At 44.0% G+C, this 24,865-nt stretch overlaps 1 protein-coding gene across 2 annotated transcripts in view; it reads right to left on the bottom strand.

The window, feature by feature from the left end:
- Positions 1-24,865, bottom strand: part of LOC128872785 (LIM/homeobox protein Lhx9) — a 378,653-nt gene that overhangs the window by 193,246 nt on the left and 160,542 nt on the right. Inside the window, exon 1 of one of the 2 annotated variants that reach the window (XM_054115817.1) lies at positions 7,693-7,892. The exons of the other annotated variant lie outside the window; for it this stretch is intronic. The gene's annotated coding sequence lies outside the window, so the exon portion shown is untranslated. Of the gene's footprint in view, positions 1-7,692; positions 7,893-24,865 lie in introns of those variants that run through there. 2 annotated transcript variants of the gene reach the window in all.

Below are 24,865 nucleotides of genomic sequence, written 5' to 3'. Positions count from 1 at the left end.
TTAGCGGCACGAGAAAAAGAGTATCCTTCGGCAAGGAGCAACGAGTCGGAGAAAGTGTGCTCCGACACGAGTCCTCCGAGAGGACAGTTCAGAATGTTGCAATGCGAGCTGCTAAAATTTTGCGAGGATTTTACGAATCCTCATGGGTTTTTCGAGCGTGGACGACACACCAGGTCAGAGTTCAAAGGACTTTGGTTTGTGATACGGAATAATGAAGAACAAGGATAATGCAATATTCGCGAAGCAACCTTTGTGAAATGTATGCTTGATGGCTAGATATGTGAACAGCAAGAATCGATGCGGTGTACTGAGCACACATTACACTAATGCAAAGTCTCAACGCTTTAGAGGGTTAAAGAGTATCGTTTTCCTAGGATTTGTGTATTACCATGACGTTATCGTCGACAGCAGGCGGCGAACAAGAATCCAAGGTAGCGCGAAACGACGTCCAATCAATCAAAGAGTAACGACGATCGTCAGCGGCGGGGGCGGCCGATAACCGCCGTCGCTCTCGACAATAGGAACCTGTTGAGTCACATCGCTCGCCATTTCGACGCACGATGGGACAGATTTCCTGAAACGTGGGCAAAATTCCAACAACCATTTTATCGTTATCCCAAACTCACGCATAATTAAGTACTGAGAAAATTAAGTCGCTATTCTATGTTTACGATGTGCCGACCAGGATCTCTAAAAAATGGCCCCTTCATAAACGACGTGCAAGGCCATTTTTGACACACATGTGTATACCAATAAAACAATTTTTCCCTTGCTCTCTGAGAACTATCTAAACACTGTGCACATGACTGTGGCTCGGGTACCTCGGGATCGCTAGACCCGTACTGCAGCTGCGATGAAGCACAGACACAACCCCTGAGGACAACAATTTTACTAGATTCCACGATCTTTCATCGCGCGCGTTTGTCGCCAGATTCCTTTCGTTCTAGCGGCGCGTTTTGAGGCGTGCTGGAGAGCCTGGGCGCGACTTTTCACGTTTCCGAGAAGTTTGCACGTTAAACAGGCCCACGACCTTAAACGGGCTGCCCCGGCGTCCTCCTTGACAACTTCCTGAGATAAGCAGCGCCGATAGAGGCGTAAGCTCTCCGCTCCCGCCTCGCTTCGTGCCGCTCTCACACTCTCCAACTCATCGAGGAGACCCTATCTAATCTACTACAAACAAGAATTACGTTTGCACCGTAATCTCCGACCGACTCGCGATTTATTGCGCCAACCGACAATCGGGGCCCCGAGAAATCGGGAGATCGCACGCGTCAACGACGACCCCTCCTCGAAAAATAAGAAAATTGCATCGCCCCGAGTATGCCAGGTGACGGGCACCGGACTTATATAAGAATGACTTTAACTGGCCCACTCGCTTGGGGCCCTTTCCCCCCTTCGCCATCTTCTCAGAATTAATTTCTTTCCGTTTGTCCTGTTTGCCGTCGGTTGCCATGCTCCGGTTGCCAACGCCGCGACAACGGGTAGCATTAGTTCCAGGCGAGATAAATTTTTCGTGTGATAGCAAATAGGTTGCTTATGGATGAATCTATTTTTAATTCTCCTAAGGGTTACACTGCTTCTACTTCCATATGCAGTCTCATTGCAAAATTACAAAATTACACAGTATACTTAACCTATCATCAATCCTTAGCCCTTAATCTATCCTTAGCCTAACCAGCAGGAAAAGACGCGTATCATTTTCGGTAATTCGCAATTTGTTTAGTCCATTGAGACACGTCGCGTAGTAAAAAATGCAAGCGAGACTTTGGCGAGGGGCGAGAAGCGGTGAAAAGGCTGGTACAACCAGTTCTTTTTCCTTCGGTGCCCTCTTCATCCCGGACCCTGACGGAGTCCTGCCTCCTCCCCTCGCAGTCACGAGCCACGGTAACTCTCATTCCACCTCATTCCCCAAGGGGTTAGTTTTCACGCGGGTTAGGCGAGTAATACGAGCTGCCACTCAAGGGCCGTTCTGTATTACCGGTCGAGTAATTATGGCAAAGCCTCCGCACACACTGACACGGCCCCAGTGGCGTCGAAACGGCGAGGCTACATTGTAACGTTATGAGTTTAAATTGTTGCTAAAACAAGCAACCAGGAGGTGGGGCGAAAGAGCCGAAGAGGAGTCGCACCGATGTTTCTGTCACGGCCTGCCACCACGACCGAGTAATTACGATCCTCGACGTTATTCCTGACCGATGCCAAGAGAGGTACTACTGCAAGATTCTTGTAACTGCGAGGAATCAAAAATTAATTCGCGATACGAGAGATAAGTTGACTTAGAACAGCGATTGTTAGTCACCCCGTTGGGAGTCTAGTAGAGATCGCTGTAGCAATACCATTCACAGACTATTTTTTTCAAAAAGAAAGACCACAATGAGCATCGCTACGTTAATTCTACCCAGCCTTTAATCTCAAATTCCACCCTGACAATGCAGCCTCTTATTATTTCGAGTATTCTTCCGCCTTCCCGACGGGAATGCGTCTGACAACCTTAATAAACTTCTGTTTAGCCGATGAGAGTGTGCCTGACAGCCTGGACTGTAGCTTATTGTATCATCGACGAAACTGAGGGTACGCAAACCCGCCAAGTGTACCGGATCCATTACATGCTATCTGTACACGATGCTCGCTCAACTTATGTCGCATCGAGGATTTAATTTCGGTTACAGCTTCTTTGCCGCGGTACTTATCCAATTAGAGTCGAGCAACCTCTTTAACGCTGTTTATTTTACAGAGGCTGTAACAAAGTGAACTGTTCACAGCCCACGTTTCGTTTCATGCTCGTCAGACCTGCTCTATCTCTTTTTTTTTCTGTAATTTTATTTTATTTATTCGAAAGAGTACGTATTCCTTCGGTTGTTTATACACTCGCGAATTAACGTCGGAGTTAACTATCCTTGCCAACTCCAAGAATCATTGTACATGCGTAAATTCAATGCCCAGTAACTGTATACTTGGATTTGTGCGCGAGATAAAGGCATTTATAAATTTTCATCCAATTTCCAAACGCATTTTTCATTTTCCCCATATTAAATGTAAATTCCTAGCTCGTTGATTCGGAATTTAGATTCCAGATCACAGTTATCCTACGCGCGCAAACACGAGTCGATTCCTTTGGGGTTCGCATCCCGCGTTGAACAAATATGTATCCCGGGTCTAATTAGTCTAATTAGGCTGATACAGCCGGTAATTAATACAAATACAAGCGCGAGATCGTAAAAGTTGAGCGGTAAGCTATCCGTGGCGCGTTCTATTTTAACGACCGGGATATCGAATGCTGGTTTGCTGAATTTTAATTAGCAATACGAGCTCTCGTTAAGTGTTTCAACTTTAGTTTCGAAAGATGCGAGTTTCTTTTCAACTTGTGCTATTTTGAAACTCTCTCTCTCTCTCTCTCTCTCTCTCTCTCTCTCTCTCTCTCTCTCTCTCTCTCTCTCTCGAGATGGTAAAACATGGCAAAAAATAAACTCGTTCAGCATTTCTAATTAAAAAAAATTACAGCGATACCTTCCTATTACTAAATATTTCCTATCTCAATTAACATTGAATGCTTTACCCCAAAGAGAAAAAAAAGATTCCCTCTTTTAGATTTAACGCCAATGCGAACTAAGTAACGTTGCCAAACAAATCTCTGACGTGAATTTTCGTCTCCAACACGTTTTATTAATGTAAAACCGTTACTTTCAAAATCGCGTTAGAAAAATACAGCGCGAGCTAGGGGTGTATCTGTATTTGGACCACGTCTGGGATAATTTGTCGCAGCGTCCGGCGACGGGGTTGGCAGAGATTCGTGGAGTCCGAGCGTATCGACACGTGAAAGTCGCGATGCGCGACGGTTACAGCACGGCGCGTCATTCATCGTGGCTTTTCCGGCTGTTTATCGCGATAGTCTGGCGAACGGGAAGCGGCACAATGGCGGACACGCTGGAACAAAGAGCCGCTCGTGCAGGTATCGCGGCGTGTTGCTCGGTATCGCCCTCGTAACGTCCTTCGTGCCGCAAGGGTGGAGTGATAAAGAGACGCCGGAGCGACACGCCGCGGAAGCGACACGTCCGCGGGACGCGGGACGACTACAGCCAAGGGCTCCACGAGCGTGGAAACTGCGCTATGCCAACCTGCGCTTCCACGGTTCGATAGGTCCGTGTAACAAAAAAAAAGGGGGACGCGTATTTCGTCGGCGATAATCGCGTCGCGACGCCCCGACACCCTTTTCATTGACTGAATTAGACGATTCCCGATCCGACGATGAACGAGTTTCCATTCCCCACGAACGACTGTCAGCCTACTCTGCTAGGGAATTGGTTTGATCGTCGTTGAAATTGGGGGATCATCGTGTGATTATTTTAGGAAGTAGTTGGAGTAGTAGTTAAGGAGTTGCGAATCATAAGGCTATGTAAATTAATTTGGAAACTAATGCTCCTTTGAGGCATTTAGGTTTCAAAATTTAAAGAATACCAGTGAACAGAGAATCGCAGCCATAATTTGAAAACATAACTTTATTCGTGTCTATTGATTTCTTCAAAAAATGTTTATCCTACCTGGATTTTCGTTACCCTCAGGTACTAATAGAACAGGAAAAAATATTCCCTGTTCAACCCATCAATTCCCATAATCCCGAAACAATGGATCGTTGCATTCCAAGCCGAAGAATTAGCGAGGCGCGAATCAGCGCTATTTGTATGGGGCACTGGCAGCCTGGAGTGAACGACTACTCTAACGGGAAAATATAGAAAGTAACACAATGCTCCCCCTGCGCGATAACACTAAAAATGTCCTGCCCTTATTCGACCGGAGTATCTTTAATCGTCTGGATCGATCGGAGAACGGGGCGGCGTGGGCGATCCACAATCCCCGGCAGAACGAGATCGCCGGCAAAACCGAAATTTATCGACCGCTCGCGCATTCGTTCCGTTAGTCGATTAGGCTCTGCGCCTTAGAATCAACCGATAAATAATAATTTGCCATCGCGTCAACGTGGAATCGCGTGTTTACGAACCGCGATACGAAATAATCATCAGGCACTGCCGGTTCACCGACGTGGAAATGAATTTTTCGAGTAGATAGCATAAAATTTGCAAAATTTTCCAGCAGAACCGATAACGACAATTACAGTCATTTCCGCTGACTGTTGCATTCGCGGAATTCTTATTTACGGAGTGCCAGCGAATGTATGACAACGAAAATTTCATTGAAATGTACAAGCCGAGGAAAAGAAAGTGACAAGTTATTTACATGGAAAAATATGTTAGCGTCGATTTGTAAATTGAGTACGTTACAGTTGCGATTTATAATTTTCATTGTTTCTTTTATACCTCGCATGCTGTCATACGTCAAGCGACCCAGAGTGTATTTAACAGGTGACGCTAGAGTACGCTCGCGAGTAGATTGTCACAAGTCCACAGAAGGTTGAGAAACCCTGCTCTACGCGATCATCGAATACACCCACGCTCGTTTCAGGATTCGTGCCTAATTTCCTCAAAGCAAAGGGACCAGGAAGCGTTCCACCGATGACGAGGGAACTCCGCGGAGACTTAATTTAACTCACGGCGGCCGAAGTCGAGCCAGTCGAGACATGCACACGTCAGTCCCCTAATCTCCCGCGAATTCCACTTCGATTTCTCGATCCACTGACATTCGCGGGAATCGCGGCGTACGTACCTCGTACCGTAGTCACGTACACATGCATATGTATAATAATAATAATGGCGGCGGTGCTTGCGCCGCGAGAAAATAATGTGAGAACGATTTCTTCCCGGGCGCATCATTATCTCCCTCTTTTCTCTTCGAAGCGATCGATCTGTCGAGCCGATTCCGAGCCGGACCGGACAACCCTGCAATTACTATCTATTATCTCCTGGCGTGGGTGTAGGTATAATCTCGCGATCGTGTCGAGAGCCACTCTGGTTCCCCACCCCCGTCCTCGTCCTAAGCCCCTTCTTCTCGCCCCCCCACACCCCACACCCCTCGCGACCCTGCGCCACTCCGCGAAACACTAACCTCCGTTAACGGAAAGCAGAGCAAACAGTGAGAGAAAGAGAGACAGAGTGTGAGAGGAGCTGGAACGGCTAAGATACCGTCCAAGGAGATGAAGAGAACGAGGAAGGTTACAATGGCAGTGTCGTGCGCCGACAAGAAACCGGTCCTTTTGCGACCTGGCTGAAAATCTTCGACTTCCCTGGCCGCGACACTTCGGGATCCTTCTCTCCCTGCGATCTGAAGTGTTCGGGTGGTTTGGAGGATCGCTGCTCAGCTGGTGAACAGAGTTCGGTACTCGAGTACCGAGCCAGAGTGCGGTTGAGACTGGAAACTTCACTCGGGGATTCTAGTGTTTTGATGGCTTCGAATCTTTGAGGATTCCAGTAGGGACACTTTGGGATATGTCTGTCTGGGGTCTGGAGTACTTGGGACCAGGGTGGTTCAAGGGATCACTGCTTGGATGTTGAACAATCGAACAGAGTACTCCAACAGAGTTAACTCTAACCAGAGAGTTGAGTAGAGGGTTCTAGTGTCTCGATAACTTGAAATCTTTAAGCATCGTAGTAATGGCACTTGGGTATCATTCTTTCTGTGATGTGATGTGCTCAGAGACTTAATCGTTCAGAGGATCCATCAATCTGTTCTCGAAATTATAATGAGATCAGCTCGCAGTTCGAGAGCATCGTCATATTGCCTAACTTTCGCAACATGGTTGATATAGATATTGAGAAGTGAGGGTTCTAGGCGAGATCCTTGTGGAATACTAGATGCGATTAAAACAGGGGTTGTTCGAGAATATCTGGCCCTGGTAATTTAATTTCTATCGGATAAGTAGCCTTTCTATCGGGAAGGTACACTTGGAAGTTTCGGAATTGATATCGATCAATACCACGAAGCTTGAAAAAAATAGTCTTAAAGAGGATTAGCGTGTAGAAACGCTCGTGAACTAGATTCAAAGCGGTCATAGCGGATGCAAATTCCTTAAGATATTCCCGAGGAGGGATCCTCTCTCAGAAATGATTCAACGTTTCATACTCGCAGAATTCCCACAGTTGCGAGCCGGCAATCGCGAGTTCTTCGTCTTCTTCGTTCTCCTCGTTCCCCCGTTCCCCTCCGATGGAAACCCCCCCACCAGCCATTCCACTTTTAAAGACTCGCGCGGGGGCCCGTGGAGATTCCAGATGGTCGTTTTTTTATGGATTTACATTATTTACAAACTGGTTTCTCGCGATGTGAAATAAAAATCGTTGTCTCCCACCCCGCCACCTATCGGTTCCGACAGAAGCGCCTCGAAAAAACCGGGGTAAGGGAAGCTCAACTCTCCTTCTGCAAGACGAACGACTCGCGAGGCATTGTACGACGTATATGTACGTCACGGTGTCTCGTAAGTACGTCGATGAATTGTTGCATCTGACGAGAAAAAAAATTGATCAGCGACGAGGAACCGAAAAAACATACCGTTGAATTGAGGAACTCTGTCCTGGGTTTTTCGACAATTTCACTTTTTCGCGCAATTACGATCACGGAAGATGGCGATCAGTTTGAGATGGTGGACCTACCGTTGTTGGAAATAATTCTTCGGATACTTTTAATTATTATTATTTTTTGTAAGTTACTTGTAGGGTGACCAGAGCTTACACATATATAAAATACATGTATAATTCCATTATTCATAAAGATATAATCATGGAAGCTTGAAGTAACAAGAAGACTTACCAACGGAGGTATCCAACTAAAGATTCCGAGTTTGAGAATCCTACCAAGAATAGTATCACCGTCGCGACTCCGGGAGCAGCGAGGCCAGTCAATGGAACGTTAATTACGTTCAAGCGGGTTGCATCGAGTTAATTAATATTTCAGACAGCGAGGAAATAAACTTCGGAATTGACAAACGACTCCTTGCTACTTTTTCGCATTGCCAGCCCCGAGCCCGAGTGCAGATAAAACGGTATAAATTAAGTTAGCGTTTCCAGTTTACACGCGAAACAGACGTCACCGATGTCGCTTTACAACACTTTTATAGCGACGGCCATAGATTATCCGAAAGCGCATGCCTAGGAAGCTATCTAAGCGAAAATAACCGGTTTTATCTAAATTGCGTTGTACCGGTGATTAGCGCGAGGTCTCATACTTTTCCCAACTGCCCCGGCGAGGCGTGCAGTGAGGTCGTACACCCTATACCGTAAGTATTAGGCCACTTATCGGAAGTGATATTAATTTAAAAACATGTTAAGAAATTAGAATAACGAGTTCTATGGCTCGTTTGCTGGCAGATATTTGTATTTATGTGCTGGTTCGAGCACTTCTTTAGCGTTTTCGACCTTATCTGCAGAGTTGAGAGAGGGGCGAAATTTATGGCTGGTACATAGTAGGTGCGTTCTTCTCGCGCGCGAACAGTACGCGCGCGTGTGTGACTGATAACAGGATTGATTGCAATTAAACTTCAAATTTAAGGTTTATTCGCTTATAAAATATTGTTTATCTCGAAGAACTATATTCCTCGATTAAAATTGTATTGGAGTGGTGTTTTTAGGGTTGAGACGTTGTTAATTTTTGGAAAACACCAGGTGTCCAAATACTTATGGACGAGGGTGTACACGAGCCCGTATCGCAGAAACAATTTTTAATTTGCCCGGATAGGAGTGGCGGTTCGTTCGAACGATTCGGAAACAATTAAGCGATAAATTCCGTGATACACGCGTTTAATAAAATCGCATTTCCACACCGCGTGGTCGTAAACAGATTTCAATTGCTTTGATACTTCCACCGAGCGTGGCCCGCGGACGCAGCCTATTTTCCATTTGGTCGCTACGTTGCCCATCATTACTATATTTTTATGCCTGATATTTATAGAGTAGTCCACGCATACTCTGTGAACGTTTGGAGCCCGTTGAAAAGACTTGTACAATTCTAGCTGCGAATTAGTTTCGGACAAAAATAATTTATGTCCAGTAAGATATATTAAAAAATGGAAGTTTTGCATAAAAATGTCCAATTCCGAAGTAACTCCGCGCCCCTATACAGATTCCAAGCGAAATTCGTTTCTAGGCGACCAACGTCGCTCTTAATTAACGCCTTTTTATGCCGATTAGGCCACTTGTGATAATCACGATACCGCTGACACTCCATATTTCACGATTTTAACGACGCCGTAAAAACTTGGCCCCCTCGTAGACAGCGAAGAATTTTCTGAGAAGAAGAGAGACGGAGAGGCAAGAAAGACGGACAGGGAAGGTGGGAAAGAAAGCTGATGATCCCACTACGTGTCACCCAATCAACCGGTCGCCCCCGGCGTGGCGAATTAGTATAATTTATGAAAATGAGCCTCGCCTGCACGATGGCCACTTGATTCTCGCTGGCATTCGAGCGTTCATAGTCCACGATTCTCGTCAAAATTCCGCGCTAACTGGACCTCTCTCCCCTCTCAGCGCCCTCTATCGGTATCGCTGATTTTTCCCTTGTCCGAGAATTCATTTTATGCTCGATCTCTCTCTCTTTCCCCCATTTAGGCACTTCGAATTAATTTCACGACCTAACTTATTAACGAACGCTCGAGATTGGCGACCGTAATCATCTGTATCCTCTAGATATACATGTATAATTTTGTCGAATAAAAAACACGTTTCAGGGAACCCTGATAGCGTCTCGATTGTTCAGAAATTTGTTTTTAATTTGTAACTTTAAAGAAATTATATCGAAACTGTTTTATTTCAATTTTATTTAAGTACGTTCCTAGGGGAATTACTTGAAACCAATATTAACTCGATCATGAACATTTTAATTAAATAATGCTGGCGTATCCCTTCGGCAACGAAAAAATGTTAATCTAACATGCATCATTGTTTGCCGTAGGCTCGACGAGCACCTGGATTTTGTTATGAATTTTTTTACACACCCAACTTGCACCGCCCATACCTGAGAAAAAATACCGGGTCGGTTATGTAACCCCCCTTGTCCCCCGAGTCAATTAATTACACTAACAGTTTTCGGCGTTTTCGCAAATTTTTCAAATCTATGTTTATCGAAATCTTGTTGCTTCGAGCACGGGGTGAAAAAAGAATGAAAAGAAAACAAACCAGAAGTTTCATTTTAACCTGATACTTTCGCTTGCACTCGCGAAATTGTTTTCGGAAGCGTTCACCTGAAATTCACCGTGGCCACTCTTCAAATCGTTTACAATATTGGTTTCGTTGAAAAACGTGCAAAATGATCGACTAATCGATCGGCCGCTGCCATAGCCGTGAATATGAAATGTAACACCGGTCTGCATCCTCCGAAAACTATACAAATCCTGCTCTTAAAATAGAAAACAAACTATATTGCCCAGTCCAACGGTAACACAAACAATCCTCTGAGTAAAAAAAAAGGGATTCGATTTCACAGGAAATCGAGAGGAAATCTAACTCCAAGATAGATTAAGGTGGATGTCTAACAACCACGTTGCGACGAGAGTGCTGACAAATCAGAAACGAAGGAACAGTGTACAACGACCTGTCGTGCAGCCGGACCGGAAACACAATTTTTCCGGTATCGGGCGTTCGATAAGAAAGCGCGAATAACGAGTTACACGACCGGTAGAACAGTGCTCGTAAGTACTTTCAGGTTAGCGATCACTCTTCGCGTTAACTCGAACACACACGGATCCCCGGCGTGGTATTTACGAGGTTCCGCTATTTAAACGGGCACTTACGTCTGTTACATGCATTTCAGATTAGCTGTTCGCCCGATTAGAAACGGGGTCTCATTGGAGACGTTAGCTTTACCGATTTCGCTGCGATTATCACTACGACCAGGACGAAAGACTGAAGAGCGTTTCTTAGTGCTGTGTTAGTCAAAGAATGGGTGTCATTCGAGGAATATGATATTTTAAATAGTTACTGATGTCACAGACATAGTGTTCTTTCTTGTATCATAAAATTAAAATGGTAGGTTTCCTTCTTTTATAAAAATTCCTCTAACCTTTTATTAAAATTAAAAGATATCGATGAGGATCCACAAGACTACTGAAAACATCTTGCAAATTTATACACTCAAAATAAATCCACTTGAATACCTCGATTATGACTTGCAAAATTCTTTCAATCGTAAAACGAAAATCAACATTTTTAGGCAGATTCCTCGTTCGAGCCAATCGTGAATGCAATTTTTAATTTGTTATTCAAATTTCGACCGTTTGTCGTCGGCCAATCGACTTCGTCGTGATTCTATATATAACACTTTTAGAGTATATGAAAACTATGCCGAAGAAACATAAGTTGTCGCATAAATTTTCAAACAATTCATTAAACTTCACAACGGATAGATGAAGTTTGACTCTGTTACCGTTAGAGTGCTTCTACGTACTTACAAAGTTCGCGAAGAAGTTGGGAAAATAAATAAGAAGCGTAGTAATTGCCTACATTACTCCACAGGTCCTGTCGGAAGTTCATTTTTTATTATTCGGGGCAAGTTGTTGAAACAACTCCCGAACGAGAATTGAAATTCAAACAACGAGAGGGTCACGGACATCTGCGTCACTCGAATTATTAAATTTCTCGTATCGAGACTAATAAAACTGTATCGAATATCTTACATAACCGTTTAAAAGGTAAGGATGTAATACTCTTGTAAAGTAAAATAAGGATTGCTCTCTTATATAAAGCTTTACTACTCATTAAAGACTTACCCTAAGCACTTAATAGTTCCTTAATTATGTACATATAATAATTATTGTATCTTCATCCAGCTGTTTAATATCTACTTGCATTTATCGCGGGCAATTACTGCCTCCCGTGGAGAGGCAATGCAATAAATTTGATATTTTATTCAATTATAACACAGGATTACTATCATTAAATGATTTTATACTCCTCCTCGAATCTAATGTTACTGTCTCTACATCCTCATTCAAATTGCCTCGTAAACCAACAAACATTCTATATCTTTATCCTATACAAAGTAACCACAAACAAAACAATAAGCTACTTTTAGTAAACGAGTACGGTACATTCTGCAGGATCCTTTATCAGTGCCGAAGGGGTTAAAAACAGCTCGTGTAATTACCCGGGAAACGGGCGTAAAACGCCATTAATTATTTCGTTGGTTCGAACGAGCGGCGCGAACGCAGAGGCAGAGGGCTTCGTCGAAAATTTAATTGGCCATAAAGAAACAATCGTTATGCAACTCTCGGATCGCTTAAGTGTTCGTCTTGCGAGAGCCAGCTTCCCACTTACCGTTAAACGAGCTGTGCATCGATAACCATCGATAAATCTGGAGATGCACTTTGTGCGCCGCTCGCAAATAGGCGACGACGACGCGTACGCGAGAACATCCGTGTGTCGTACACCAACGCGCGATGACCAACGAAGCGACCATAGACAGGGCTAAAACGTTTGTCTCGTTGTTTCATGACACTATTAATTGCATCATTATCGCGCATCTGGCCGCAGCCCAAAACGAATGCTAATCGCCTGAATGGTTCACCTATTAGGCTTCTCAGGCCACGTTAGGCTGATGAAACGAATGACTTATATTGTTTTTCAGATATTCCAGGTTGTCGTGACCTTTGGGACATTCTAGTATATCGAGGCATTCCAGACCTGCATGACTTTTAAGAGGAATGAGACTTTCGAGACCTTCAAACCATTTAAGTCATTCGAGTCGTTCAAGAGATTCAAGTCACTCAAGTCATTACAAGATTACAAGACATCCAAGACTTTCAAGACCTTTAAGCCATTCAAGAATTCCCAGTTTTTCGATTACAACGATCTCGCAAGACGTCTCGAGCCTACTCGAGTTTCGCTTCTTGAGTCGAGGCGGCTCGAGGCTGCTTGAATTCCATCACAGCTCTCGAGCACCAGCGCCAACAGGGCGGAACAATCGTGAAGCGATTGAAACGAAACGGCAAAATTACCTTCCCGCGGATTTTGTTGCTCTCGCTACTTTGTCGATATTCGATGAAACGGAGAATGCAACACGGCACGGCCGCTGAGATTTCAATATAAATTTTTCTGCACGCGTAGGGAATAAAAATCGACGGTCACTTTTTACGGTCTTTTTTCCAAACATCGATTTCGCCCTGAGAGAGATATTTATTGGCGCCCAGTGTCGCGAAAAGCTGGGAATTATATGGTTTGGAAACTGCGCGGCTGTTAAGGCCGCATCTGCGATACCGATCAGAAAGTTTCAGACTGTGTCTTGCAGTTATTAACCTCTTCAGAGACAAATTATGTTATTTGAAATGTACATTCAAACTACTGTCAAACTATTCATTCGCAATTTGTTTCATTATTTCATGATGCAATATAGAATAGAAGTAAATATTAATTTTGATTAAAGGTACTACTAGAAATTATAATTATCATAAATACATTACAAAACACAATAGAGAAGTTTCAAACTTTCAGCGTGTGCCAGACGAGAAATGTCTTGTTTAAAACACAGTGTAAACGCAATCATAGTTTTATCCCAAAACAACGCAAAAGCTGGTAACGTTGAAGCAAGGTAACGTTGTATGTAAGGAGTAAAAAGTTACATGCGTAAAAGGGGAAAGCATTAGTAAGTAAAGTTAGTTTTTACTTCCATGTAACGTTTCAGTTAAAAATTTTCATTTTGACGTTCCTGTGTTTTCAGAACCAACACGGCGACGACGGGGTGGTATTTACATTCCTGTTGCACACGTGGTGCTGGTCATTTAAAACAATTAGTGTTTTATAAATAAAACATCATTTCAACGTAATATGCTACTAGCGATTCTCTTGCTGAACTTTGACATTTCGTTGTACTTGATACGATTTAGTATTTTCTATCTGTTTCGATTAATAGAATCCACGAGTAGAAATAAATTTGCATACAAAAATTGAATTGAAAAATACCAATAAAATGTGGTCTGCACGTCGAATAAACGGAGATCTCCGTGATCGATTCAGGACACATTCTTGGTACCATTAGCGTCACGTAACAGACATTCTATTTGACGAACTCCTGCCTAAAGCTTCCGGGAATATTTCACGTTCCACGAAGGATCATTTTATCGAGGCCGGTTTAATTGAATTTAATTAGCCGTCTTCGCAGAATCGCCGACGACAGGCTTGCGGTTGATCGAATGAAAGGAAGAAACGAATCAAGCAAGCAGCGACGATAATTCAGCGCGCAATTCGTTTCATACATTTCAAAATAATACATTGAAATGGTTTTTTGAAAAATTATTAAGTATGCTGAAGCAGCCAAAATTATAAATATAGAATGCTTTGGATGATAATAAGTTCAATACATCGGATAGCTCGGGATAAAGTGCTATAATAAGGCTGATAATTATAATCCAATCCGCGACTGAATTCATCGGTGAACCCGTTTTCCTCGCTTTTTTATCCTCGACCCATTGAGAATGCGCAGGAAAATTGAAACGCGACTTGGTACCATGATAATTAACGCAACACGACCGCAATCGTCCGCTTTCTCGTATTCACTCGTCGCTTCCGTTTCCGTGGATACAAATAATCCATTGAGGAGCGTCTTTTTGTCTCGATTCTTAGTTGGGACCGATTCAACGTCCATGAAAAATCCTCCATGAATTAATAAGGCTAAATAGCTAGGGAATATATGGTGCATTCATGCCTCAGCCTTCATTTCCAAAACAAACTTCGTCTCCTCTGAAAGAGGAATTTTTAGCTTCTCAAAATATCAATGAAACTTCTCAAATTAATAGGGAAATATACAGATAATGATGAACTGCTTATTGCACTTCTAATTCTTTTCCTAAATTATTCTCGAAGCTAAAGCCAGAACTACCTGCTCCACTCTACAAGTATGCGACAAATTTTTCACCTTTAAATTATTTTTGTTGTGAATTTTAATTTGAACCTCAAGTGTCTTTAGTCGATCTACCAACCCGACTTAAAAGTCACTTTTCATCCATCTCCGAAACATCTCCAGAAGAGCCATCTTCCGACGAAGAATAGATGGCGTTCGCGACACCGTTCATCGTCGATTCAATTAAATTTTCCACGCGGAAACATCGGCACTGTTCCACCGGAGGCGATTGCCGCAAGAAAACACTGAAAAGTGTCAGATCCGTCGCGCGCGACGCATACGAAGCAGCCGTTTCATGTCCAATTTACTTCCGGGGGAAAACGAGCGCGGTAAAGTTACTCGCGCGGCCAGGTTCTACGTGAGAAACGGTACATGCGGTATGCTTGCTCATAATATTTGCGAGTACATTTTTTACCATTCGCGAACGTGTCTTCCAGAGAACACCGTCAGCTACGCGCGAACACCCACCGACACTGGTACATTTATACATGTACGAATGCCGTGGAAATATTGCCAGCGAAGGGTTAAACGGGCAGAATCGATGCATCTAAATTCGTAACGTAACAGCCACTTTTTGTCGCGTAAATCGCGAATAGTGTCTTGGAAATGGCGGACCGTTTCTGCATCGCGAGCTCGTACATTCCACGGCATTCGGCTAGACACATTCGACCATTTATATTTCCGTCTTTCGCGTAAGTAGCTTTATTCGAAAAAGCACATTAGACTGCCCGAGGCTCGTCCTCTTTCACTTTGGACCCGGTCCAAACACGAAAATCATCTCCGAGGGAGCGAGGGGGGCCGCATTATGCGGGCACAGCGGATACTCGTAACCTTGGCATTTAGCGGGGGAATTCCCGTGGGTCCTCAGACGCACTTCCTCTCAATCATTTCAATCGGTTCGACCGTGCTCGCGATAGTACCGGAGTTTCCGAAGGGCGACCTCCCATAAAACTTCGCGGAAAATGTAAGTTGTTGTATTTAAGAATTTATTTCCCAGGGAACAAATCGCGTGGAGGGGAAGCAACTGCTGTGCTGTGTTTGGAGTTGATATGGAGCTGATAACTAACCAAACAAATTTATCACCTTTAAATTAATTTTCTTGTGAATTTTAATTTGAACCTCAAGTGCCTTCAGTCGATTTTCTACTAACCCAACTTAAACGTCACTTTTCATCCCTTTCCGAACCATCTCCGGAAGAACTATCTTCCGACAGAAATAATTTCTGTGGTGTGTATCATTCGATGGTGCTTTTTGTAGATGGCACTGATCCATCAGAAGCCAGAGCAAGCTCGCGACTCGTCACTGTCTCCTAGTTATTCGAATCGACTATCATATTACGTAAAATTCTGCACAGTATGAATTTTCCCCAGTCGAAAGGGTACACCTCGAGTCCAATCCTCGTTTCCATATAAAGAAAAGGCGCGCGCGTCGCGGCAGTTAAATCACTCAATACGGAGCGAACCGGTCACGATTAATTTATACTCGGAGACGAATGTAAATTCATTATAACCGTAAAGTATGGCTAATTGGGAGCGTAAATCTTGAACGGTCGGACGGTCCGCAATTACGTTGAAAAGGAGGGGAGACCGAGGATCGGAGCACTATCAAAAGGCAGTGAACCGCGTGTGGCATTTACGAGGGACTTTTCGAAAAATTCGTTGCCCACGGCTCCCGCTGGGCAGCGGCGATCCCGTCGGAGAAACTCACGGTCACTCCGTTCGCTTAACGTTAAAGGGACATTAATGTATAATTTACATTCGGCCAATTAAAGGCCAATTAGATACGAAGCGTTTCGTCCGCGCAGGGGACGCCCATAAAATGGCGTGCATGCTCGCCCTTCTGGGACACACCGTCAACCGGTGAACGCTTTGATGTCGACCTTTTAAAAAAATTATCCACCGCTCGCCTTGTTACTATGTAAATACGTCATTCGTTTCATTTTTTTTTTTCACCTGCGGGGACGTCGTCGCCGAACGACGTCGTTGCTTCGTCTCGTTCGACCCCTGATGCACAGGGTGTCGTGACGATCGCGATACGACCTGAGAAGGACTATTCTTTGAATAAAAATGAATAAAAATGAATATGGAAGGAAATTTCAGTGTGTTACGATTATTCGCGGTGGAAAATGGGATTGAAAATCTGTGACACCCTGTGTATGCGCGTGCAGTTAGCCAGTCCAAAAAATAATAGAAATAAAAACTACTGGAAGGAGATGGCGAGGGTAAAATAATTTAATCGTGGTAAAGTAAAACTGTGCAGCGAAAAATAACGACGAATTCGAATTGCAAATTCGCGCAGCATATGCGCCACTTGGCGCGATATGCGTGGTGCAATTATTATTACGTAGCTCGAGTAACGCGAATTCGTTGATTCGAAGCGACGGCCGCACGCTCGGTAAGGAATTATCGTTTGTTTGTCATAGAAAGCGTCGGGGAGAGCGTCGCTACATTAAATTAAGTAGTATTTCCACCGTGGTTTGTTTGACACCGCCCCATAGAGACTGTTCGTACTTTGCAATTAATTCCGCTAACTTCAGAAAATCTTGCCAACGTTGCTTGACAAAATGTAGACGGCTCATGAGTCTCGAATAATATCAGGGAAAATGTATTAGAATTTCTAGAAATGTGTTACTATACTACACATATAGTATATATATTTTTTAAATATTTTCCATATGATTTACTTTATTTTCTCTCTTCATAGGAGAAACTTCTAGGGCATCATCCTAAGCATTGATTAATATCGAATACAACATTGTTTCGCTAAAGGCAGTCTATTCCTTTTATGCGTAACTATTGCCAATCCTACGGAATCCTCCATATGGAAGCCTGCCGACCATTTAGGATCAATGGCATGAGTATTCTATTACAAACAGCTTTCTACTTTGCAAATGTCTGGATTTTTACAAAGTCTCAGCCACTTAAGGAAGACAAAGGAGCCGTCAAGGTTTATTCCAGCATAAGCATTAACCGACATCGAATTCAACATTGTTTCGCTTAAGGCAGCCCATTTCTTTCATCCTTTGCGATTGCCACTCCTACAGAGAATAGATAAGTAATAGAAAGAACAAGAAGTGAGCTTGATCTTATTCTAGTGAAGTGTGCAACTGAAAAATTCAGTTTTGGCACTGAATCCACGCATCAGTCTTTGCGTTGGAAAATTAATTCGCCGGGCATCTGCTTTCCAACGGTAAATTAATTCGCCCGGAGGTAACCGCGACACGGTTGCGGGAATGTAAATGAGAAGAGTGACCGTAAGACACGCTTTTATTCGCACAGATTGTTTAACCCATTCTCTGCCAACTACGAGATGTCTCGTAGTTCAAATTGATTGCAATTACTCAAGGGATAAGTTTATAGACTTTTGAGGCACGAATTACTGGAAAAGAAGATCGTAAATATTCTTTTTATACTAACAAATTTAATATCACTTTTTATTATAAAAATAATAACCTAGATTACACATCTGTGCTAAATTTTGATGGGATTGTTAAGTATTCGCTGACAGCATTGTGCTTTTCATATCGGTTGTATAAAATTCCACCTAATTTCTGTATCACACATATTTCCCCAATCACGCAAGGTCCTAAGGTTTTGCCCAAGACAAAACGCTTTAAATTTGCCTAGCAGTGAATGGGTTAACCGGTCAACTGTACAAATGAAAGAATCAGGACGATGTGTGGAGGGAATGGTGGAGGGCTACGAGAAGAACGAAGGAGAGAAAAGACGTCCTCCGACGTACCGTGGAAACCTGTCCCTAATTGATAGGAAATTCCTGCGAGCGCGAGTTCCTGCCAGATTTTTCAGTCGCCCGTAACAGGTTGGAACTGGATACTTCGCGACGATTTGTAATCCGCACGCCTGGGTCCAGCCGGCCCCTGTCCTCGTCACCGCGTCGCTATGACTGAACCCGGAGAAGGTCTCGGAGGTTCTTATCCGCGAACGCAACGATAAATCCACCTCCGACTGACGGGCTGTGTGGGAATGGTGACGATCGTGGCGTCGCTGATCCTCTGTGCGTACCATGGGTATAGCGTTCTCTGTCAGGTTGTCGGAAAGTTAGGTCCAAGGGCTGAATTAGAACGTGGAGTCCGAAGGGATGGAGCTCAGAAGCTGGAGAGTCACTACAGATTGATTCGAGGCTCTTTGGTGGACTCGGGAAGAAGCATAGAGGACTTCCAGGTAGTCGTAACGTTAGTTCTGCTACCAGGTATAAACCGAGAATTTAGCGGTTTTATGTAATTACAAATTAATGTCTTGGCATGGTCGGAGTACACGTGTCGTTTAAGGTCCATTTCTATTAAAAAAAAATATCGAAGCCGCGGATGATGTAGCGGCGCGTAATCCTCTTATAGGATTTATGCCGTGAGATGAGCAGTTTGCAAGTGATTATACCGTTATACATTGATAAGCTCGGATCCGTAATTGTATCCATTCGGGTATTAGGATTGAAGAGGATCTGCGAATGGCCTAGATAATTCTCTTCCCTAGAGACGTGTTTTCGAGGAACGAAAGATACAGGAAGCCATGTAGGTCAAGCAGACGTCGTGATTTTAATCAAAAAAAGTAAATCTCAAGTATCAACGAAAATAGAGTTGCCGTATAAATAAATGTATCCATTCTATTATACTCGTTCAATTAGCGAGATCTTCGAGTACCGAGAGATTAGGATAACGAATATTCGGGATCGTAAATTCAGCGTTGCTAAGGCACGCTCTGCTCTCTGTACATGCGAGCCCCGCGCTGTTGGCCAGATCGCAAAGTACACGGAACAACCATAAATTTATCGAGAACGCGTATACGAGATATCGGTTAATTCCTGGCGGAACGACGCGGCGCCATGCTTACGTAGGTGCGTGTGCAATTAACGACAGAGGGCCGAGTATAATGAAGACCGGTCGAGTACTGTCCAGGAACAGCTGCGAACGAAGGTGAACAGTAGGTTGCCATGTCGACTGGAGAGAGACGAGAGAGACCAGTTCATTAGCGACACTCACGGTCTGCCTCGGAGACATCTGTTTTATTTATTCGCTTATTTTTCACCTCCTCCGTCCCTAGCCGCCATCGCCTTTCAGTCGACCGCCGTACAGTTTCACGCTTTCGATCATTCCCTGCCACCGTCCTCGGCCCAGCGTCCGTGATAATCGTCGCTCCCAAGGGTGACACGCAAATTTCTCGAGCGTGGGCCATTTCACGCCCAATCGATCACCTTTGTGCATTGGTGACGGGAAGAATTCTGATTTCGGAAGGATTCGTAGAGGCTACTAGTACCGATATCAACGAAGGAAGCAGGAGATTATTTAATTCCAAAGCTAACGCAAAAGGTGACAAAGAACGCGCGCCAAAGTGTCATCGTCCAAAGCAGAAAATGGCCCAAGAGGGACCGACTCGAAGAAAACGAAACCAAGAAGCTTACCGAAAGCGCAGGTGGAGAGCACCAAGTGAAGGAGGAAAAGCGCGAAAGGGTCGTCCCCGATAGCGAAAAACAAATTTCCTCGGCATAGTCCTTTCCTGAGCGAACGGCGACCGCGAAACCGCCAATTTTCCCGATCGCCGTCGGTTCAGGGCAGTCAGAGAGCGAGGCCAGGGCGACGAGCGACAACAGGTTGAATTAATTGACAAAGATAGCATTTTCCGCGTCGACGTGCCCGCCTAAACGCAAATATTCGATTGCGCCCGGGTGGTTCTAGGGTCAGGGCTTGCGACAGGGTGAAACAGAGAGAGAGAGAGAGAGTGACGGGCAAAGGGTGGAGGAGGGCGAATCGGAGCGGCGCGGAGAGATAGAGGCGATGGATGGAGGCGGGAGGCTAGGTAGGTGAACACGGTGGGTGGATGGTTGAGAGTGGGCCCGCGGTTCGGTTGATCGAACACATTTTAATCAATTCCATTAGTCCGGCCTGTAACCGTCCACACGGATATTTGACGGTGCTCGTGATGGTAGACCGAGTGTGCTGGCCTGTTTGGGTGCGCGTGCTCTCGCTTCTACAGCCGATGGTGTGGGTGCTCGCTGCTGGCAGCTGGTGGAGACCGATAGGTAGCCGAACGGTCCCGGCCGGTTTACGAACGACGAGGGCGTCGGTCGTTGGTTCGCCAGCGACGTCATCGTTTCGGTTTACACGCGCCAATCATCGGCCGACTAATTGGTCGGTACTCCGCGACCGATTCCGCGCTCCATCGATTCCGTGTGCCCGCACCGATGACCACCGCACACCCCAGCCCAAATCACACGCGTTTTCGCGAGAATATATCGCGATTAATGGCGTTACCGCGTGTACCCGCGATACCCACCACCTCGACCCTCCTCGCGCCTTTCTCACCTTTCCGACCGTGGTCGAGGACGTCAGCGCCAACCCTGACGAGCTGCGAAGCTTCCAGGGGTCGAGTTTGCTCTTCCTCGGAAAGGGTACATCACCGATATGGAGGAGAGGATTTTGTTGTAGAATGTGCTAAGAGGAATCATGTTGTATTAAACAATATAGCATAAATAGCATGTTATTTATTGTAATGGTACTTTGATTTATTTGTTCGTGCTACTTGAATGGAAACCTCCAAAGAAGTGTACGGCTTTGAAAATGTTGTGCTCGAGAGAATTTATCTTGTCTGATCTCTATGAAAGTTCTCTGGAGTTCCAACATCCCCTTAAAAGGAATATACGAGTGCAAAGGGTTAATTGGTTCGAATTAAGACAGTATAATTTTTTAAACATGCTACTTCAGACTAGAACCAGACTTAATCTTCAGTCTCAACCATTAACAACCTTTCATGACACTGTATACATCCCCGTGCTCAATTTCCTCATTATACGTCACGATGAAATAGTAAACGTGTTAGAAATTTCCTACCTCCATAAATTAGAAACGAATTTCCAATAATTCGTCAACGCGAGCATAATCTCCAGTCAATTGAACTCGTTCGTTCCCAAGAATTAATTTCTCGTTCGCGATTAGCAAACTCGTGAAACGTCACGTGGTATGTTCCATTAAGTCCCCGTCCTATATTGCAACGCAGTTCCGTATATATTTCTAGAACTCGTATTCAAAGTGCAGTATCCATTAAAGACCCGTTATCCTTGATTTCAGCAACGTCTCTTGCGAAACGCAGGTCAACTTTGACGAGGCTCGGTTCCATCGGTTCGAAACGGGTCTGTCATTGACACAGTTTCCAGCCAAGTGGACTGAATTGATAAAAAACGAAAGGAATTCAACTTGGCTCTATTACGTATTCACAATACAATACAAATAAATAACCAAAACCGAGAACATTTTAGATCGTTCCTTTCCGTGAATTCCTCTATTACATTATTACAATATATTTCTTTAACCAAGAATAAAGTGTCTCTGTTTGCAATTAAAGAATCGTCCCACTCACTGAAAAAATATTTAAATGGCAGCAGTATTTGAACCACACAGACATAGTATTATCAATGCTACTCTAATTGAAGACCTTCGCGAAGGAGCTACCAAAGTGCAAACCGTCTCTATTACACAATTTGAATTTTAGATTCAAGTAAATATGCTTAAACGTTATTAAGGGACCCTGTAGAATTTTCTCGGGAACTCACAAATTGACACTGAATTGGTGATTTTTTCCTAACGAACTACTTCTTACGTCGAGGGTTTTCGTTTTGTATATTCCACGTGTGTTTTCACGAGCCGATTCCGCACCGCTCGCAGAATAGACACGTTACCATGCGCGTTGCCTAATCATCGCGATCTCACCGCGCGGACCATGGACGTGAATACCTTCTAAATTAGATACACGACGGAATACCGACCGCAACTGGAGCCTTCATTAGGCACTTGTTTGTTAAATACCAGTAAACCAATACGTCGTTAATGAGACGATACGCGAGCCCGAGTGCGCCGGGAAAAGGAGCAAGGATACTGCGCGCGCATTTTTCAGGGAGCCTATCCCGCACCTTGCGAAAGAAAACCAAACGTGCTCGGACTTGAAAAACCCTGTTCGATTTTTAGGACACCCGGATATAGGAAACGAAAAGTTAAATTAAATTAAATTAAAAACTACAGTAATTTTATTAGAACCAGCCACTAAGAACGCTGGACTGAATAATAATATCAATTCGATACAGTCAGCGATTGATAGTTGAGAAAGTTGGCAACAAAGCCAATGAAAAAATGTCCATACGTAAAATTGTTCATACGTCGATGCGCCAGACGTACAACGTTCGATCTTATCGCGACGCGATAGCTCTGGAAACGTAAATTGGATCTATTCAAAATTTCATTTTTCCGACCGGCCGTAAAAACGGGGAATAAATTCAACTACTAAAAGTATTCATATCCCGTCGTTCCACTTTTACAAGTTCACGTCGTGTAACCTTATTACTGGAACGACGGGCGGGAGCACGTAGGACCACAAATATGTATCATCGTACGATCCGCAGGAGAATACGAACCGGTTGGACGCGATGGCCAGACATTTCCGGAATTTACGTTCGATTATTGCCACAATTGAAACCGCACCGGTCGCGACAAAGCGCCGTTTGGATTAAGCGTGTCTAACGCCAGCTTTGAAGTACGTCAAATGTTGATTGACGTAAGTATTGATTTGCATTGTTGGTCCGCAAATTGACATGCAACGTGTGGACAGCGATACTGTTAAATTTATTGCAGTCAGAGGTAGGCACTGACTATTGGCTGGCATTAGGTGCCATTGGAATTTGTTTTCAACAATCTGGTTATTCAATAAGAATAAATAGAAATGCATTCTAAAAGTTACACAAACATTTCCTCTATCTTGGAGAGTGACTTCCTTCTTGAAAACAAATCTGACACATCGTGTTTCATAAGCGAGGCCTGATCACAATTACAGATACTTCCCTCTATCGACTATCAACAGTAATGGAATAACCCCGTTTCAAATATACCTAACACATATTCATTCAAAATGCGAGGCAACGCTCTACACTCAACGCGTCAGCAAATGGAGAATTTCTGCAATATAATCTGTTCGACTGTTATTTAGGAAAAGGGTGGGGGTTAAAGGTACCGCTAATTCGCGACAAATCACAACAATATTCGAGGTGAGCTTTAATTACGCTCGATCTGCCAGCGACAATATAATATCGCTACGGAGTTGCTATTTACAATTAACCGTGGCAATCACGAGGATTTATTTATCGACGGCCAGCCTGGAACGTAGACCTCGTAAAACAGTCGAGGGGGGGGGGGGGGTTAACCTTTCAGGCTAATATGACATATAGGGATACGAACCGCACTGCTTCACCGCAACGGCGGTTCCGCGTACGCGCGTGTGCTTTGTGCAACATGATGGAAACTTTACGTTACACGTTCGTTACACACTGCCTATTGATGCCCGGGCAAACTAAATGAACTGACGGCTCGCTGGCGAACGCCGAACCCGGTTTTGATCGTAATAGGGAACATTAGAGATTTATTAGCGTGGCCCCTGCGATTCCAGATGATCGGAGAACCGCTGCGCGTTTCAGGGAATTATCGACGAGAATCTTTCGGAGCGGCGCACTCCAGGTGCAAATCTACCGATTAATGTCGGGAAAATAAGGGAATAAAATATAAACGGTTGTAGTAGGGGATCAATGAGTCTTGGAGAACGGTTTATTGGATCAGTATTTTGATTTTAAATGAAAGTTGACCTCAAATTATATATGGATCACCGATGGTTCAAAGCCATTTTTCTTACTCATAAAAGAAAAAGAAGAAGGAAGTGAAGCTTGATCTTTGATGTGTGGACTTCTATGAGTATATATAAATATATATAATTTTTAGAAAATTTCTGTAGATTTAAATGTACGTTTGTATGATGACCTCTATTGAACGATGTATTTTATCAAATCAATTTTATCAAATCGCTCGCGGAGCATCATTGTTTGGAGTTTTATACGAGCATCGAAATAAGAGCAAAGTCGAGGGAGTAATAGAAGATCAGTTTTGCGACATATTCAGACATTTCCATATTAAATCATGGTCGACGGGGACGCGAGCGCGGTTATAAAGCCACAAAGGCGGCTCATAAAATATAAAAAACGCGAAATTGCACGGATGTAATTCATGTCCCGTGTTTCTGAGAGTCGAATCAAAGGTTACGCAAAATCTCGAGAG

This window comes from Hylaeus volcanicus, chromosome 2, assembly GCF_026283585.1.
Source record: "Hylaeus volcanicus isolate JK05 chromosome 2, UHH_iyHylVolc1.0_haploid, whole genome shotgun sequence".
NCBI lineage: Eukaryota > Metazoa > Arthropoda > Insecta > Hymenoptera > Colletidae > Hylaeus > Hylaeus volcanicus.
The sequence above is the reverse complement of the archived record's forward strand: the minus strand, read 5'-3'. Positions and strand labels throughout refer to the sequence as shown.